The sequence below is a fragment of the Scyliorhinus torazame genome, chromosome 18, assembly GCF_047496885.1.
Source record: "Scyliorhinus torazame isolate Kashiwa2021f chromosome 18, sScyTor2.1, whole genome shotgun sequence".
NCBI lineage: Eukaryota > Metazoa > Chordata > Chondrichthyes > Carcharhiniformes > Scyliorhinidae > Scyliorhinus > Scyliorhinus torazame.
The window spans coordinates 147189764-147207519 of NC_092724.1; the positions used below are offsets into that span (position 1 = coordinate 147189764).

The following is a 17756-nucleotide window of genomic DNA, read 5'->3' on the forward strand; positions in this document are numbered from 1 at the left end:
GACTGTTAAGTAATGGGTTCAGAGACATTGCAATTAGTTGTCTCATTTATGTTAAGTATCAATTAATTGACACTGATATGTAAAGGGGCTTCAGGTGGCCTCTGTCAGGTGGTGTGTTGTTAAGAGTTTTGAGCAGAGGCTGTGGAAGTGAAATAAATGGTGTTTGGTGAAAAGGAACAAGAACTTTCGACTCTTCATATCACAGCAACTAAAATGGCTAACATTTCAGACTATACATCATTGTTCCCCCCCCCCCCCCTCCCGCCCCCCCAGGAGAATTCAGCCCACAACAGTGGGGAGTGAGAGAAGAACTGAGGGGGCCCATCGAACATGCGGCCCCTCACAGTCACTGAGCAGAGGGCATTGGACCTGGTCGGCAAGGTGGGAGATCAGGCAGTCGCAGAGACGGAGGTTGGCATGGCACAACCATTTGAGCCCCCGATGTATTGGGGATGTCCGTATCGCATGTGAATCACTCCTTGCCCACCCCCCCACCCCGCCCCACATCATGCCTATCCATGATCTAACCATGCATCTTGTCCATGTGTCTTGCAGGATCACCACCAGACCAGGAGGAACTGGATGGTGTCCCCCGTCCTCAGCCGCAACCCTGAAACACCCCAGAGCACATGTATGACGGACGACACTGACTTCTTGTCACTGCTGCCATCAACATCCTCCACCATGCCCGAGACACTCACCTCGTTTCGGCATTTTAGTGAAGAAGCTCCTGGGGCGCTATGTGGTGCGCACCCCACACATGGAGTGGTACATCAGGTAGAGGTAGGAACCCCTGAGGGGACGGACGGTTGGAGGACGGCTCGGCCCCAGGGACTAATTGCCGTCTAGATGGGACCAGCGCTTCTGGAAAGGGTGGTCCCATCAATGTTGTAGATGCAGACGCAGAGCTGGGACTACATGAGGGGGTGTCAGCAACCATCCAGTGCCTGCAGGTGCAGTTGGAGGAGTCCAATTGCCTGCAGGAGCAGGAGGCAGCCGGTCATGGGTGCTACCCAGGCCAAAACCACACAGGTGACGTCCAATGGAGTTCTTGGGTGTAAAGATATCGGCCATGGGTCAGGATGTCCTGGGCCTGGGGAACAGTTTGTGGGCGGTGGCTGAGGCACATAATAGGGCAGCCCTGTCACAGGCAGCTCTGTGCCAGGGACACATGGACATTGCTGCGGTGCTCAAGAGCACAGCCCAGTCACAACATGGGCTGTGGGCATTGAGAGCACTGGCCTGGCGCCGGCTGATCTGAGCCAGTCACAGCGGGACCTGGCATGGTCACTGAGTAACATGGCCCAGTCCCTGTGCTCCATGGCCATGAGCATGGTGACCCTGGGTGAGACGAGAGCGTGCCTCCAGGACTGGCAGTTCCTGGTGACAACGGAGCCCCTGAAGCTCTCTCCGGCCACCCCCCATCCCAAGGAGTAGTCCACGGACTATTGGGCACCCAAAGGGAGGAGGAGGTAATGGGGCCCGTGCCGGGAAATTGCCCCCCAACCTGTCCCTGGTGCATCCGATGGGCAGTGGTCAGAACAGTGTGGCACCACGCCATCTGTGACACCCAAAGACGGCCGGGCCCATCCAGGCCCAGTTGCTCCAGAGGAAGGCCATCAAAGGGGACCTAGGTCAGAGAGCGGGATAATTAACAGTCCACCTCCAGTTCTGACATACCACCTGGAGGACCACCTAGGAGGAATGTTAGATCTCATCGGGTTAGAAAGTTAGGCACCAGTTAAGTTGGCATGGGTGTGGCACATAGGATAGTATTAAGTGCCAGGGCACAGATGTTGTACATTGCACTGTCACAAATAAACACCTGTTCACCAAAGGTCTGAACTGTCTCAGTTTTCTGTCTGCAGGGTGTGAGGGATGGGCTGGTGGAGGGGGGTGGGGGTCCAGTGATGTGAGTGCGGGTGTTGGAGGACGGATCGGGCCAGGGCCCACAGGGCAGTTGGGGGTACCCCAGTGGACGTCCTCGGAAGCAGCAGGGGCCTGGGCCAGAGATGTGGGGGCGCCATGTGGCAGCGCCTACCTGGTGCATAACTGGTCACCCTCTCTCCCCTTCGCTTCCCCCCCCCCCCCCCCCCCCTCTGTAATTGTCTCAATTAGGGTCTTGTGTCCAATTCTGGGTGCCACATTTCAGGAAGATTGTGAGGGCATTAGAAAGAGTGCAGGAACGTTTGCTACATGATTGGAGAAGCTAAGGCAGTTCTCCCTCGCGAAGGGAAGATTGCGGGGAAATTTGAAAGAGTTGTTCATAATTATTCGGGATGTGGAAAGAGAGAAACTGCTCCCATGGGCGGGAGGTTGGACAATTCCTGATGGTGTCAATTGGCAAAAGAAATCAGAGATGACATGAGGAAATCCTTCTCATGCACTAAGTCTGGAATGCGCTGCCTCGGAGTCTCGGAGGCTGATGAAATCATGGCTTTCAACAGAGAATTGGACAATTACCTGAAGAGAAAAGGAATTGCAGGGCTTTGGCTGAAGCGTGAGTGGTGGGAGCTATCTGTGTGGCATGCAGAGAGAGCTGGCATGGATCTGATCGGCCCAATGGCCTTTTCTGTGCTCTAACCATTTTGTGATTCTATGATTCTTCATATGATCCGATCCTGCACCCATTCCCATCTCTGGCAGAAATTGTCACACATGCAAAAGTGGGTGGCCTCTCACCTTATTGGGCTTCCAGCCCATTTTGAGAACTGCAAGAGCAAATGGACAGGCTGATCTGCAGTGTAACGAGAAGAGTTTGTCATTGTTACCAACTTACCAACTGTTTTTTTGAAGTGTCAAGGCCAGAGGCTACATTTTCTTTTAATTTGAATATTTCCAATGAAGGGGTAATTTAGAGTGGGCAATCCAGCTATCCTGCACGCTTTGGGTTGTGGGGGTGAGACCCACGCAAACACAGGGAGAATGTGCAAACTCCACACAGACGGTGACCCGGTTCCGGGATCGAACCTTGGACTGCGGAGCCGTGAGGCAGCAGTGCTAACCACTGTGCCACCGTGTCACCTCAGAGGCTACATTTTTGACCAGTACAGTTTATTTTAATTTAATTTATATAGTCACTCGATGAACGTCCTGCTATGGTTTTATTTCCTGCTTCGAAGCCAGTTGATTTGCAGTGCTCAGCAAACAAGACAACATTCACTGGCTTATGATAACGTATGGCTCCACCCTCTCTCAGGATGACAATATTCTCTTTGGCCTCTCACACTGTACCATCATGGCCATCCAACGGCGAGCTCCCCTCACCGCTTCATCAATAGCGTCAGTCCCAGATGCTTCATCAATAGCATCATAGAACATACAGTGCCGAAGGAGACCATTCGGCCCATCGAGTCTGCACCAACCCACTTAAGCCCTCACTTCCACCCCACCCCCGCAACCCAATAACCCTTCCTAACCTTTTTGGTGACTAAGGGCAATTTAACATGTCCAATCCACCTAGCCTGCACGTCTTTGGACTGTGGGAGGAAACCGGAGCACCCGGAGGAAACCCATGCAGACACGGGGAGAATGTGTAGACTCCGCACAGACAGTGACCCAGGCCGGGAATCGAACCTGGGACCCTGGCGCTGTGAAGCCACAGTGCTAACCACTTGTGCTACCGTGCTGCCCCTCAGTTCCTCAAGGATGTCCACCATGGTCTGCTGAAGTTCAGCAGAGGTTCCACCTGCTAAGTCATGACCATCGTGTAGGAATACTTAAAAAGAGGTGTGGACAACGGTGTGCTCTGACCGGCTGCGTGCGCAGCTGAATGTTGCACTGCTGTTTATATTTTTGGCTCTGACAATGTGCTGGATGCAATGCAATTTCTCGTTCTCAGAATTCAACACAGCATGGCTAAGTAGTTGCTTTGTTCTTTGAATTGTCATTTAACCACACCTATCTCGAATATATCTTGCAGAATGGAAAAACAATACAATCTTAGTGAGGCGATGGGCAAAATTGGCTGGGAACACATTGAGCTGCCCATTGTTAAACTCATGGCAATTGCTGCCAGAGTTGGGGTTGAGAACAGGAAGTCCTTGTCATCTCTTATGTTTTGTCTGACAGCTGTTGACGTGGCCTTCGCCTCACTTATTTCTTTGCCCTAAACCCACAGGACAGACAGTATCATGGATTCTTCCTAATGTACCTGGGTGAACAAGAGGAGGGATGTGTGTACACAAGTCTCATCAGCCATCGCAGGAAGAGAAAGTGTGTCGACCAGCCTGAATCTAGAATGCATGATTCTGACAGTGCCTGCTGAAGCCAACCAGTCCAAAGGAAAGGAAGATTTTGCATTCATTTTTTTTTTTAATTTAGTGTACCCAATTCATTTAATTTCAAATTAAGGGGCAATTTAGCGTGTCCAATCTACCTATCCTGCACATCTTTGGGTTGTGGGGGCGAAACCCACGCAAACACGGGGAGAATGTTCAAACTCCACATGGACAGTGACCCAGAGCCGGGATCGAACCTGGGACCTCGGCGGCGTGAGGCAGCAATGCTAACCACTGCGCCACTGTGCTGCCCCTTGCATTCATTAGCTTCCTTTCACACCCCATGGCTTCCCAGAGTGCATTCAACAACTGGTATAGAGACATAGGGCGGTATTCTCCGACACCCCGCCGGGTCGGAGAATCCCCAGGGGGACGCGTCGTTGGCAGCGCCCCACCCCCACCCCCCGGCGATTCTCTGGGCCCCGATGGGCCAAGCGGCCGTCCATTTTTAGCCAGTCCCGCTGGCGTGCGTTATTCAGGTCCCACACGGCGAGGCCTGCCAGGTGAGTATGCGTGGACTGTCCTCGGGGGGGGGGGGGATCCAACCCCGGGGGGGCTCCCATGGTGGCCTGGCCCACGATTGGGGCCCACCAATCTGCGGGCGGGCTTGTTCCGTGGGGGCACATCCTGGTAAATCTCCTCTGCACCCTTTCCAATACTATCACATCCCTCCTATGATGTAGATTCCAGAACTGCACACAATACTCTAGCTGTGGCCTAATCAACATGTTATACGGTTCCAGCATAATCTTCCCACTCTTAAACTCTGTGCCTCAGCTAATAAAGGCAAGTATACCATACGCCTTCTTAACCCCTGTATCCACCTGCTCAGCTGTCTTAAGGGACCAGTGTACATGCACACCAAGGTCCCTCTTTATCTTAAGCATACAAAATGATCAGGGGGTTGGATAGGGTGGACAGTGAGAGCCTTTTCCCGCGGATGGATATGGCTGGCACGAGGGGACATAACTTTAAACTGAGGGGTAATAGATATAGGACAGAGGTCAGAGGTAGGTTCTTTACGCAAAGAGTAGTGAGGCCGTGGAATGCCCTACCTGCTACAGTAGTGAACTCGCCAACATTGAGGGCATTTAAAAGTTTATTGGATAAACATATGGATGATAATGGCATAGTGTAGGTTAGATGGCTTTTGTTTCGGTGCAACATCGTGGGCCGAAGGGCCTGTACTGCGCTGTATTGTTCTATGTTCTATGTTCTATCTCGGTGCTTCTCAGGGCCATGCCGTTTATCACATATTCCTTTGCCTTGTTTGTCCTGCCCATGTGCACCACCTTTCCGGACTGAATTCCGTCTGCCACTGATCAGCCCATCCGACCAGCCCGTCGATGTCCTTCTGTAATCGAAGGCTCTCCTCCTCACTATTTACCACACCACCAATTTTCGGAGCATCCACAAACTTACTGATCAACCCTCCTACATTCATATCCAAATCATTTATATAAACCACAAACAGAAAGGGCCCCAACACTGATCCCCGCGGGACCCCACTGGACACACCCCTCTGCTTCCTGCCACTCAGCCAATTTTGGATCCACTTTGACAAATGTACCATCAACGAAATTCTCGTCGGAGGGATCGTCTGGTCTGCCAGCAGCGCACCCACGCCCGCGAGTTTCCTGATGGCGTGAGGTGGCTACAATGGGAAACCCCATTGGTTGGTGTGGGGACGGAGAATAAGCTGCCGCCGGGACAGGCCACGCCGGAAAACGCGGCTGGCGGACCGGAGAATCCCACCCTTATTTTTGTGAGTTGCATGATATATTTCAACAGCCTATCCACACACTCAGCTTGTGCAGGAGCAATGCAATGACAATACGTTGCCCAAATATATAGGTTTGCTGAAGTGCTCATAACTCCCCATGTGCTTGTTCCACAGAGTAAGGAGATTACAATGAAAGAAAGGCTCACATTTATATAGAACATTTCCCAACCTCAGAACATCACAAAGCACTTTACAACCAATTAATTACTTTTGAAGTGCAGGCACTGTCGTAATGCAGGAAATACGGCAGGGACTTTGTGCACAGCAAGCTCCCACAATCAACAATGTGGGTCATGGTAGCATTGTGAGCTTGGAGGAGGATTTCTGCTCATCTTGGCTCCATGCCAAGATAATTATAAGAAAAAAGCCTTCCATTTTATTGGGATGTCTGGCAGTCACATTTAGGGCTATGTCTTAGGGAGCAGTTCTTAATCTGCTGCGGGCAGATGAGTCTTCAAGCAGGTAGTAGGCCCAGGTTTGTCTCTGCAGTGGGCCTGAAGCCCGTTTTGGGAAGTCAGGGATGACTCCTGGTGAGCAGACTTCACACGTGTATTAACGCAGGCACAGATCAGTGCGGAGGATGATGAGTTCTGAAATTTGATCCACTTTATACCCATAAAATAAATGTCAGCAGACCAACTTCTACCCGGAGTGTCTTGATTGATATGTGTTCAACTTAATGAGGGAGGAAGTGGGGGAGTTGCAACTTTTGGCAATGATGCCAAATTTGGAGAGGTGTGGAACCAGGGGCGAAATTCTCCCCCAACGGCACGATGTCCGCCGACTGGCGCCAAAAACGGCACCAATCAGATGGGCATCGCGCCGGCCCAAAGGTGCGGAATGCTCCGCATCTTTGGGGGCCGAGCCCCAACATTGAGGGGCTAGGCCAGCGCTGGAGGGATTTCCGCCCCGCCAGCTGGCGGAAATGTCATTTGTTGCCCCGCCAGCTGGCGCGGAAATGCGGCGCATGCGCGGGAGCGTCAGCGGTCGCCGACAGTTTCCCGCGCATGCGCAGTGGGGAGAGTCTCTTCCGCCTCCGCCATGGTGGAGGCCGTGGCGGAGGCGGAAGGGAAAGAGTGCCCCCACGGCACAGGCCTGCCCGCGGATCGGTGGGCCCCGATCGCGGGCCAGGCCACCGTGGGGGCACCCCACGGGGTCAGATCGCCCTGCGCCCCCCCCAGGACCCCGGAGCCCGCCCACGCCGCCTGGTCCCGCCGGTAGATACCAGCTTTGATTTACGCCGGCGGGACAGGCAATTTCTGGGCGGGACTTCGGCCCATCCGGGCTGGAGAATTGAGCGGGGGGTCCCGCCAACCGGCGCAGCCCGATTCCCGCCCCCGCCCAATCTCCGGTATCGGAGACTTCGGCGGGGGCGGGGGCGGGATTCACGGCGGCCAACGGCCATTCTCCGACCCGGCGGGGGGGTCGGAGAATGACGCCCCAGCAACTGATCAGAGACAACCATTTTGCACAATCGTCCAAAGTCAAAATGACGCACACTCAGCAGTTAGCCTGATCTATGCTGGACCTGAAATGTTCATTTAGCAGCAGTTTAACTTTATATGGACCTGAAAAGCCATGCACTTATATTTTACAAACTACAATGACCTTGACCTTATAAAAAAAGTGCATGCTCTAATTTACTGTGAGCAGCATTGTGAGACATTTACTGGTAAATTGATCAGGTCATCTAGTCTCGATCTTACTGCTTTTCCCCTCCAGTATTCCCGATATTATGGCGAAATTGAAAAATTCCACTCAACATGTTGTGCGCAGGTATTTTAAGACTTTTTTTTCAGTTTTAAATAAATTTCTACCAAATGAGCACATAAGGAAAAAATAGTTAACGAGTCAGCACTGACCACAGCAAACTGTTATTCTTGAAATTCTAACTGCCTCCTGTTAAACAACAGTTGACCATAAAATGATGTAATTCTGACAGGGCTTGGTACTGTGGAAGCAACATCATTAAGTTCAGTTAGAAAATGGAGAAAATATTGTCATCGGTTTCAATGTTTTGCAAAGTCGCAAATCTATTGTGTAATGTACTGTTTACGATACATTGTATTAACTTCCCACTCACACCGAAGTCTAGAAAATTAATGTTGCACATTATATACTATAGTTTGAGAATGAGTAGAGCAGAAGGAAGCACAATATGTTCATTGCAATGTTAATCACCCGATCGTCCATTAAACAAACAACCAATCACAGTAATAAAACAAGTGAAGAGAGCTCAATAGAGCATATATCTCTGTCACGCCATGTTAACTCAACATTATTACAATTAACCAATGCTTTCTTGAGGCTTTTCCCTGTGAGATTGATGCTGTGGAGCTAAAAAAAAAGCTACAACGCTAAAAAGCAAATCTCACTGAGGAGTCTTCAGGCCAATCCATATTCAATAATCTGCTCTGAAAACTCTGTTCACATTTATCCAGCTGTGACAAATTCCACCACAGCAGCTAAGGTAATCCACAACATCCTAAAACAATCAACAACACTCTAAAATAAACAACACACAACCTTCCAAAGAAAAAAAGTCAATTTGTCCTATCTCCCAAAGTTAACGGATCCATTAAAGCAAATCCACGATCTTGATCTGGATTTTGATCTGCACCGTTGCCAAAAATGAATCAGTTCTTCTTCAGTTCATACCTTATCGGTGTACCTGGTTTTGTTGAAATTGTTCATTAGTTTTTGAGATATATTGGGTGCAATTTTCCCAAACTTGCACAGAGTGTTGGATCAGGCAAGAAAAGTTATGTGAATGTTGCAAGCCTGATTAAAATTTCAGCGTGCTGACGAGGATCACACAGCTAACTGGAGGGGTGGGGCCTAAACACACTGGCAACGCCGGAATTCTGAGTTTGGGGCACCCTTTAAAAAGGACGCTCTGATCGCAAAGTTTAATTAGGACCCCCTTTGCTACAGACATCGGCCCTCTCCACGGACATCGGGATCCCCCCCTCACGGACTCAGGCCACTCCCTCCAACTGCCGGATAAGGAGAACACATCCCACTCCCTACACATAGAAGGGGAGACCTCCCCAATGGAGGAGGGTAACCCCCCCCCATTCCTGTGCCCCTATGCAAGTGCTCCCTGGCAGTGCCCCCTCGCAGTGCCCCCTCGCAGTGTTGCCGCGGGAACTGCCAGGGGGCAATGCCAGGGTGCCAGGCTGCAAATCCAAGGCATGTCCCACAACTCGCAGGGGCTTCGGGCACCTTGTGCCCCTGGCATGGTCATCACAACTGGTTTTTGTACCTGAAAACCAGCAGTAAATCATGCCAGCATGACTCCATGCATTTCTGGGCATGAATCTGATCATGCCACTGGCAGGGGTGGGGGGGTGGGGGGGATCTCACCGGCGCAAATCTAATTTTTGGCCACTCCTGAGATTTAGCGGCCATCTGTTTTTTGCCTACGTCTAATGGTGCTGCGAGATCATAACCATTGTTCATAAACCACTAATAAACACCTTCAGTAGTGGAGGTCACTTAAGTATGTTTGCGCTGGAGCCTCCCAAGGCCTGAGATTGAACGGCCACACCTTGGAGACCTCGCCGTGGCGCCGTTTAGCATTGGTCCACAAAAATGTGGACCAGGCCTCACGGCACCTGGGGGGTTACTCCCAGGCGATCGGAGGCCCTCAGGTGGTCAGGTTCTGGGCAGGATGGTACCCTGGCACCCTGATGCCACCCGGGCACCTTGACCCTGCCAGCCTAGCACCCTGGCAGCACCACACAGGCATGCCAGTAATGGCAATGGGCACTGCCAGGCTGGCAAGGGCACTGCCAGGGTGCAAGGCTGACAGTGCTAAGGTACCCGGGAGGCAGGTTGCCCAGGGTGGCAAGGGATTGTGACCAGAGCTGCACTGCTCTTATCAGGTGGGATGAAGGGGGCTTGAGAACCCCTAATCAGTAAGTTGGAGCATGGGGTGGGAGGGGTGAGATCAGAGGCCGCGGTGGGGGGGGTCGGGAGTTTGAGTTGGCAATTTAAAATTAATATAAGTAGGGCTTTCCTTGCTGAGGTCAAAAAAAAAACAGAGTCCCTGCCGCTGCAGCTACCGAGAAACACACCAAAATGGGACTCTGGGGTGAATTCTCCGTCCTGGGACGCCCGAGTCGCGTTTCCTGATGGGATGGAGAATCGAAAAATTGGGAGTCACTCATCCTTGGCGGGAGATGAATGACTCAAGTCTGCAGCTGTTTTGCGGTAGCTGTCACTCACAGCCCACTACTAGAAATGAATGAATGGTTTGCAGCTAATGCACCTGAGAGGTTGAAACACAGGTCCCAGCTGCTCTCCTTCCAGGAATGGGCACGTGGATCGCCCAGGTAAGTGTTCCAGTAGCAAGTTTGCACTGCCCCTTTCTGGACTGCTCTGTAGCTTCCAGACAGGGGTCTGTTTTTCTGGGTGGGCTATTGGGGGGGTGGCTGAATGGGGTTCACTTTTAGTCAGGGGGTCCCTGTGGGGGTCTCTTTAATTAGGGGGTCTCTGTGGGGAGTCCTTTTTGTCAGGGGTTCCCATGGGGGGCCTCCCTATTCATGTGGACCCTGGTAGGGTCTCCCTCTTCAGGGGGTCCCTGGTCAGTCTCCCTATTCAGAGGGCCCCTGATCAGTCTCCCTATTCATGGGCTCCCTGTTCAGTCTCCCTATTCAGGGGGATCCCTGGTCAGTCGCCCTATTCAGGGGGTCCCTGGGAGGGTCTCCCTATTCAGGGGATCCCTGGGGAGTCTCCCTATTTATGGGGTCCCTGGTAGGTCTCTGGATTAAGGGGGCCCCGGGGGGGCCTCCCTATTAAGAGGGTCCCTGGGGGGTCTCCCTGTTAAGGGGATCCCTGGTGGGGTCTCCCTATTAAGGGGGTCCCGGGGAGGTCTCCCTATTAAGGGAGTCCCGGAGGGGGGTCTGGTCTGGCCACCCCCATACTTGGGGGAAGTGGGGAGCACCAAGGTAATCTAGGTGTCGGGGACTGCTTTGTGATGTGGGGTGGGGGGAGGGGTGGCGGCCAGCCACGGGACTGCGCTATTGGGCCACTGCTCGAAATGGCTGCCCGATAGTAGGATTCCTTCGTGAATCCCTCGCACTCCTCGTCATGCACAAATTTGCATAGCGAGAGAAACTGAATTGCTTCCCGATTAGCGCTCTCAGGAGGAAGGTAAATTGGTTGCAATTCTCCTCCGGTGAGAGAACATGGGGTGGGATTCCCCATTAGCCGACGCTGAAATCGGGAAAGGCGATCGGATGGAGAATCGGTTCAAACGCCAAAATCACGGCAGGTGCCGATTTGACACCAAATCGCAATGCTCCAGCACCTCCGCAGCGTCGTCAATGGGTGCCCTCTTGCCCCAGACAATCCATCAGCTGTATGGGCACACTCCAGCACAACCAGTGCCATCTTGTTGACTGGGATGAGTGTGTGTGGTGTGTGAAGTGTGAAGTGTCTGCAGCTTGTCAGCTTCCTGAGTGTCAATGACGAATCCCGCACCATTTTTCATTGGAAACAATTGTGTTCCACGCGGCACTGGTGCTCGCCCCGTAATAGTCGCAGAATCGGTCTAGGTGTGGCGCCAATTTTCCTGTCGTGGAAGTCCACGAGTTCTGCACTGGCGTCAACACTAGTCTCCCAACTGGAGAATCTCACCCATTTTGTTCCCATTAAATCGCACCCGTCACTTCGGTAATTTAGATAAAATTAAATTCCTCCAAATCAAAGAACATTGTATCTGACAACTATTGAGTTGTTGCACAAGAACCAAACATGCTCTTTGAAGGAGCCAGCACAGACTCTAATTGGTTCAATGGTCTCCTTTCCTGCACTGTCTATAATTTTGTGAATCACAAGATAACCATTGTGCATAAGTTGTTAATCATAGGAGCATCGTAACAAAAGGAAAAGCTTTTGCCCCTCAATCCTGTTCGGGCCTTTTAGTGATGTAATTTCATATCCCCACCTTTACCCTATTTCCCCTAACATTTCAGGTTAATAAAATCTATCACTTCAGTTTTAAAATTAACAATTGATCAAGAATCAATTGCTTTTTGCAGAGGAAAATTCCAAACATTTACCACCCTTTATGTATACAAGTACTTCCTAATTTCACTCTTATTTTAGACTATGCTCCCTAGTCTAAAACTCCCCAACCAGCAGAAATAGTTACTTTTTATCGACCCTACCAGCTCCATTCTATGGGTGGTATTTTCCCATGGCTCCGCCATGACAAGATGAATGGTGGAGTGCAAAGAATCAATTTCACACCGGCATGAATTTCCTGTGGGATATCCTGCTGGTGCCCGCCATGACGGATCAGGAAACCCGCTGGAAGCTGGTATAAACCCGGTTGGCTAATAGGATATAGATGATAGCTCAACCGGTTCCTTCCACACATGCCTGATTCTCCACAACGCCAGTGGGAAACCACGCTGGCCCAAAACACATCTGGAACAAGATGGCATGCAGTTGTCAGGGCTCAGCAGAACAATGCCTTGGACTGCCTTTGGAGTTTGGAATGGCAACCGCCAGCAGCTCTTGACGCCGGACTACCATATAATGGGGTGGGGGGAAGCATCTACAGGTGGATCATCCAGATTCATTCTAATCGAGATATCCATCTTCCAGTCTCAGAGTGTTCCTGGAGATCCATCTTCTTTTTCAGGATGTTCACCTTCTTTCTTCAGTAGTGGGTCAGTGATGTTGGGCACCTTTTCAATAAGACACCCAGATAGGACGGCAGACTACACACCAACTGGCCTGGCCCGCCATGGAATAAGAACATAGGAACTAGGAGCAGGAGTAGGCCATCTGGCCCCTCAAGCCTGCTCTGCCATTCAATGAGATCATGGCTGATCTTTTGTGGACTCAGCTCCACTTTCCGGCCCGAACACCATAACCCTTAATCCCTTTATTCTTCAAAAAATTATCTATCTTTATCTTAAAAACATTTAATGAAGGAGCCTCTACTGCTTCACTGGGCAAGGAATTCCATAGATTCACAACCCTTTGGGTGAAGAAGTTCCTCTTAAGCTCAGTCCTAAATCTACTTCCCCTTATTTTGAGGCTATGCCCCCTAGTTCTGCTTTCCCCGACCAGTGGAAACAACCTGTCCGCATCTATCCTATCTATTCCCTTCATAATTTTATATGTCTCAATAAGATCCCCCCGCATCCTTCTAAACTCCAATGAGTACAGTCCCAGTCTACTCAACCTCTCGTCATAATATAATCCCCTCAACTCTGGGATCAACCTAGTGAATCTCCTCTGCACTCCCTCCAGTGTCAATATGTCCTTTCTCAGGAAAGGAGACCAAAACTGAACACAATACTCCAGATGTGGCCTCACCAACACCCTATACAATTCCAGCAAATACAGTGCAAAACCCCTGGTTGCATAATTAATGAGGTCAGGGCAGAGCCAGAAGATGGTTGCAAGTCTCTGGGGTGCCCATCACTAAACCCGCCTACCATTGGTGAGCAGCCAGCTTTGGCTGAGCCACTAGGTGGAGCGCTGAACTATGGTGATGTCATGGGGGACACAATCTTGCTTGTGTGCACCAGTTCTCAGGCCACAGTACCTGATGAAAAACCTGGGGTTGGGGATGGGGTCGGGGGTGGATGAGGCATGTGAAAGAGGGACTGTTTGTATGTGCTGCACATTTCCAGCACAGTGGATAATGAGACAGTGCTTGTTTGATAATGGTCCTGTGTTTTCCTACATTGAAGGTGCTGTGTAAATGCAATTTGTTATTGTTTGTTGTCACATTACCTTAAAGGCAGGAAAATATTCTGTATTCTAGACTCCGAAAAGGCCATTGAGGCAGACAGCACAAATAGATTTGCTGGAGCTGGACATATTCCTGAAAAGAAAAGAGTTTGATCCTTTTGTGAGGACCACGAAGAATCCAGCACGAGTTTTAAGGCTACAAAGAAATAACATTTATTTACAATAACATATATATATACAACAGCAGCAGCAGCAACTTCGCTTGCTGCTTACTCTTTCCTGCTGGTTCCAAACTGGCCAGCTTTATTTATACAGGGAGTCTGCTGATAATTTCTCCGTCCCCTCATTGTGGAAGCTCATACTGCCACAGGATTGTGGGATTGTCATTAGTCCCCAGCCAATGGTAAGCAGGCAGGTTATAACATCCCTCCCCCCCAAAGTCCAAGGAATCCACCGAAGACCCTGGCGAAGGAGGGCGTTGGACTCGTTTTGCCGCAGGCCGGACACCATTTGCATGAGGCGCTGGATCGGGCGGCGTGTAACGAGATGGAGACCGGCGCTTCCGTGATGAACGGCGTAACGGTTGTACATCCACGGCCCGTGGGCCCGAGGATTCCCCCTCTGATGCGTCCTGTGTCTCCATCTCGGAGTCAGAGTCTGCTGCCTCCATCATCTCGGCGTCTCTATCTCCACGCGGTTCTGTAACTTCCTGCGCAGGCTTTGAGTGAGGCACCAGAGGAAGATTGTGAGGACTACTTTCCATTGTCTCTGGTCTCTGTGGCTGTAGAAATGAGCTCCAGGGGCGGGGAATCTTTGGAAGGGATAGTCGTCTGGACCGAACGTGGTCTACATGTTTGCGCTGGAGACGACCCTGGGCTTGAACCCGGTAAGATATAGGATCCGTTGAGTGAAAGATTACGACAGGGACCCACTGGATACCACCAGCAAAATTCCGAACGAACACTGGGTCACCGGGCGCAAACTGCCGAATCGGCAGATGTCGAGAAAATCCATGTTCCTGCCGTTCTTGTGTGTGGCGTACTTTTGCGCCAATGTCCGGGAAAACCATGCTTGCGAAGCCTCCGGCCCATTAGGAGTTCTGCGGGAGCTACCCCAGTCACCGCATGAGGGGTGGTCCTATACGAAAACAAAAAGCGAGCCAGTCTCGTGTCCATTGACCCGGAAGACTGCTTCTTTAGGCTTCGTTTGAATGTCTGCACTACGCGCTCCGCCAACCCATTTGAAGCCGGGTGGTAAGGGGCAGTGCGGATATGGCGTATGCCATTCATCTTCATGAACCTCGCAAACTCCTCACTTGTGAATGGAGTGCTGTTATCAGTGACCAGCACCTCGGGGAGGCCATGCGTTCTAAAAGACAAATGCATATTCACAATTGTTGCGCAGGACTTTTAGCATCTTATGCACCTCTAGCCATTTAGACTGGGCGTCGATTAATAGAAGGAACATGGATCCTTGAAAGGGGCCGGCGAAATCCGCAAGCAAGCGCGCCCAAGGCCGCCCTGGCCATTCCCAGTGATGTAGGGGCGCGGCCGGCGGAAGCTTCTGAAGCTCCTGGCAAATGGAGCAGTTTTGGGCTACCTTCTCAATGTCGGCATCGAGGCCTGGCCACCAGACATAACTCCGGGCCAACATTTTCATTTTGGTCACACCTGGATGCCCATTGTGCAAGTCTCTTAGTATCAGCTCCTGTCCTTTTTCCGGGACAATCACACGCGTCCCCCACAAGAGGATGCCGTCTTCCACGCTGAATTCTGACAGCTTGGATGAAAATGCCCACAACTCGCCTGGGAGCTGTCTATGCTGCCCACCATACAGGACTATGTGCCGAACCTTTGACAGGACTGGCTCCGTCTGGGTCCACGCATGCATCTGTGATGCCGTGACAGGCAAGGTGTCCATAAAATTTAGGGTTGCAACCACCTCACCGGTCGTGAGGGTCGACATGGGGCCGGTTGTTAAAGGCAATCGGCTCAGTGCGTCGGCATTCACTATCTGCGTTCCTGGTTTGCGCTCCAGACAATACTCGTATGCAGCGAGCAACAAAGCCCAGCGCTGGATCCGTGCGGAAGCAATGGGCGATATTGGCTTATCCTCTCTGAAAAGTCCCAGCAGAGGCTTATGATCAGTCACGACAGTGAAGTGGCGGCCATACACGTACTGGTGGAAACGTTTCACCGCAAAGACCACTGCCAGGCCCTTCTCGATCTGCGCGTACTTTATTTCCGCACAGTCAATGTGCGGGAGGCGAAAGCTATCGGCCGCTCAGCCCCATTTTCCATCTTGTGGGACAGGACGGCCCCAATACCATACGGGGATGCATCACATGTGACGAGCAAAGGTTTTCCAGGATCATAGTGGTTTAGTAACACAGATGACGACAATTGTTGTTTTACCCGCTAGAAAGCAGTTTCTTGCAGCTGACACCAAACCCAGGTGTGATTTTTCTTTAGCAGAAGGTGCAACGGGGTTAGTGTAGTTTCCAGATTGGGGAGGAACTTCCCGTAATAGTTTACGAGGCCGAGAAAAGAACGAAGATGTGAAGTGTCAGTCGGGGCGGGGGCCTGTTGTAAAGTCAATGTTGGCTCAGCTAACAACTTTCTCTGGGTGGCCGCATTGTTAATACCGCAAACCAAATGGTCGCGTAACATTTCTGACAAGGTCTCACCATAGTCACAGTACTCCTCAATCCTGCGTAGCCTGGATAGAAAGTCGGCAAGGGATTCTCCTGGGGTTCCCTCAGCGGTATTAAACCGTTGGACTATCGTGGACAGGGTTGGGTTAAAATGTTGCCCCACTAAATTCACAAGTTCATCAAATGTTTTGGTGTCTGGTGCAGCTGGGTACGTAAGGCACCTAATCACCCCAAACGTATGCGGGCCGCAGGCGGTGAGCAATATTACAAACCTGGCACTTGTTTTCGGTGATATTGTTTGCCCAGAAATAGTAACGCATCCGTTGTGTGTACTGGTTCCAGCTTTCCAGCGCAGCATCAAAAACATCCAAACGTCCGTACAGAGGCATGGTGTAATAGAAAACAACTTCCAACCTGTATCCAACAAAAATCCAGGGAGGTGGCTTCAGCAGTGTAGACAGCTATTCACTTTAACCCTCATCGCCAGTTTTGTGAGGGCCACAAAGAATCCAGCACAAGTTTTAAGGATACAAATAAATAATATTTATTTACAATAACATATATATACAACAGCAGCAGCAACTTCGCTTGCTGCTGACTCCTTCCTGTTGGTTCCAAACTGGCCAGCTTTATTTATACAGGGAGTCTGCTAATGATTTCTCTGCCCCCCTCATTGGGGAAGCTCATACTCCCGCAGGATTGTGGGATTGTCATTAGTCCCCAGCCAATGGTAAGCAGGTAGGTTACAACAAACCCTATGACCTTAAATGCAGTTTTGCTAAATTCATTATCACCTGAGGGGTCATTAATCACACAGGTATTTATAAGTAAAGCTGCATTGAATTCCGTGCAGTGATGTCATGCTAACTATTCTCTGACCCTTTGGTTTCATACTGATAAGAGTTTCTATAGATATTTTAAAAAGAGTTAACAAAGTGAGCATTGGTCCCATAGAAGGTAATAAGGAGGTGGCTGAGGATTTGAACAGGCACTTTGTGTCGGTCTTCACTATAGAGGATGAAAGTAACATCCCAGAAATAGCTTTAAACCAAAAAATGGAAGGGAGGGACGAACTGGAGAAAATTACAGTAGGCAGGGAAGTTGAATTGGGTAAATTGCGGTCTGACAAGTCCCTGGGTCCTGCTGGATTACATTCTAGGCTCTTAAGAGAAGTGGCTAGTGAGGTAGTTGATGCATTGGTTTTAGGTTACCAAAATTCCCTACATTCAGGGAAAGATCCAATAGGTTAGAAGAGGTGATAAAGAGATTTTAGGAGTCTGGAGTTCACCTCAAGAAAGAGAAGCGTACCTTTCAAACCACT

General features: G+C 50.7%; 1 protein-coding gene across 3 annotated transcripts in view; it reads right to left on the reverse strand.

Moving 5' to 3' along the window:
* The window catches only part of LOC140395595 (inward rectifier potassium channel 16-like), a 180175-nt gene that overhangs the window by 84412 nt on the left and 78007 nt on the right, over nucleotides 1-17756 (reverse strand). The window contains exon 2 of one of the 3 annotated variants that reach the window (XM_072483560.1): nucleotides 16708-16849. The exons of the other annotated variants lie outside the window; for them this stretch is intronic. The gene's annotated coding sequence lies outside the window, so the exon portion shown is untranslated. The remainder of the gene's footprint in view (nucleotides 1-16707; nucleotides 16850-17756) is intronic. 3 annotated transcript variants of the gene reach the window in all.